Raw genomic sequence first — 2,691 nt, forward strand, 5'->3', positions numbered from 1 at the left:
TTCAAAATATCTTTGTGCTCAACAGAAAAAAAAACTTATTCAGGTTTTTAACAACATGAGGGTGAGTAAATGTCAGAATTTTTGGTTGAACTGTCCCTTTAAGAAAATGTACTGGTCATAAATACTTTATAACAAGAGGATGTGATTGATTGGTTGACTCATCCACCCCCTTTCAAACCTGGTTCTTGCCATTTCATTTGCTTGCGTTAAGTTAAAGGCAGAGTACATTCCCTTCTTCTTATTTCCACAGAGGGGCATTTATTAGGAGCATGTGAGGTGAGGATATCATTCCAGACTTTGATAGTGTTTTACTGCGGGCTTAGCCCAATAAATAAATTTGAATAAACACAGGCTGTTCTTTCAGTACAGCAAGCACCTCATAGCCCAGCAGTGACCTGAGGCCTCCACGTGCGTGTGTGCATTAGCGAGGACACGCACACTGAACATACCTCAGTTTACTTTGCACGCTTTTTGCCTTGACAAAAAAATCCTAAAGGAATGCTAATGGCATTTCTATCCATATATAATTTGAAACTAACTCTTATCCACAAGTTTCCTACGCTCCATGAGGCCTTGTGCAAAAGTGGGAGCGTCTTCCGGTTCGTAGTAAGCAAGTGGGACGTGACACTCATTCATTCAACAGTTGACAGTAGTGATGGGCAAATGAAGCCTCGTGAAGCACTGACATTTTGCTCTGACTGTTTCGGGAAAAGATTCAAAGCTTCGACGAGTATAACTGCAGCCCGGAGATCTCCAAATGGGGGCGGGAAGGCACATGACACGTATGCGCAATTTTTCCCCCCAATCCACTTCAATGCAAACTCTGCCCCACAGCTCATTCTACAGGTTTTATTGGTTGTGTCAATCACAGTGTTGATTTCCTACACTATGCTACACAAATGCTAACCCATAAACCTACCCCTACCCCTTACCCTAACCTTAACCAGTGAAACTGACTGCACAGCGGGATTGCCGCTGAATAGCGTGGCAGATAAACAGTTAATAAGATTATGCGATATGAGATCGTCGGGCCATTCTGTAACTCCCCAACCGGACCTCACTGGAAAATTTGACCTTTTTAGCTACATCCAGCATCGCTACCCACTCCTACCCTGTGAATTTCAAACCCTGGTTAAAACAAAGCGACAGAGTGAAGTCTTTCCCCTACGCTTCACTGGGACGGCTCGCAGGAGAGCTTGTGGGTGATTCCCGTTTATATCATTAACCACTGCCCATGAGTTTTGGGGCTCTGCTCTCACTGAGCACATTTATTTATATAGCATAGTTTATTATATTTGAGATAAACTACAAACAATGTTTAATTTATAAAGTTTAGTTTTGAAATGTAAGTCAATAACAATAGGCTGAAGCCAGAGCCAATGGGGAAAGTCTTTGTGTGATGAGACCCCGCCCCATTTTGGAGGTTATGCCCACTTTTGGAGTTCCCGCCCCATTTTGGAGATCTCTGGTCTGCAGTTATACATACTTGGAAGCTTCGAGTGTGTCAAAAACAGTGCAATCTGGTGGTTAGTAAAAAACAAAGCAGCCAAAAGCCTGTGAAAAAAACACCGTCTGACGAAACATTGACGCATTCCACAGATTGACTCTTATGTGCACCAATATAAGTCTAACAGCATTTGTGTTTGTTTGTTGAATTTCTGTCTTTCATAAATTAATTTACCCATTAAACTGTGGCATTAAATGCTAGTACGAATATCTATATGATGTAATAGAAGAATAATGTACACACTAAAAGTGCATATGGCAAATATTTGATTTTCCTGAAATAATTTGTATTTTTCATATTACTTGTATGGCTGGGTATTTTAAAATATAAATGAATAAGTAAGATCAGTTGTGAATAAGTTGTTCACAAAATACCATTGGTGTACTGCCGCCTTACCGGAAATTGTACCCACATTCTTTTTTACAGTAGCGCCCCTCGGACACAGGTGGATAGGATCAAACCAGAATCCTCTAGTAATGTCTTAGAAGCAAATAAGATCCTGTTGGATTAACTGAAATGGAAATTCGGTTTTATTGAAATTGATCTTTTGGTATTAGTAGAAATTCCATTCGCATTTTCTTCTCGCTCTCTACTTGGGCAAAAGGTGGTGTACAAACACTAAAGAAAATTGAAACACTAACAAACATTTACTACAAATAATGGTAACAATTTATGAAGAAAGTGAGAACTCAAGTGTGCCATTTGCATGCAAGATGTTTTCTGTGCTAATCACTAATGCATGTTTGTGAAGACTCACGAGAACTTGCTAATCTGGCCTTGTCACCATAAGCTTGCTCCAGCAGTGCTTTAGTGTGGCTTTAGCAGTCGTGCCGACAGCAGATTGTGCACATGTGTGCTGTCTGAGAAAGTTAACTACTGCTAAACTTATTTTTTTACAGAAAAAGTAAAAATGCTACTTAATTGGTTTCTATATAGTAAAAACTATATTATAGTTAACAAGACAATTTAGAGTAAAATATTTTGAACATTATTTTTAAAAAGTACTCACTTTTGCATGTGTGTGAGAAAGCTATTTACAAACCCTAAAAGGTATAAAATAAGAAATTAACAAATTGTGAAAGAAAGTCACATTATGAGGAACAGTCACAATATTAGAATAGAAATTAAGATGCAGTTATGAGATATACTCAAAATCATTATAATTAAAGTCACACAAAAAACAA

This window comes from Labeo rohita, chromosome 23 (assembly GCF_022985175.1).
Source record: "Labeo rohita strain BAU-BD-2019 chromosome 23, IGBB_LRoh.1.0, whole genome shotgun sequence".
In the NCBI taxonomy this organism is placed as follows: domain Eukaryota; kingdom Metazoa; phylum Chordata; class Actinopteri; order Cypriniformes; family Cyprinidae; genus Labeo; species Labeo rohita.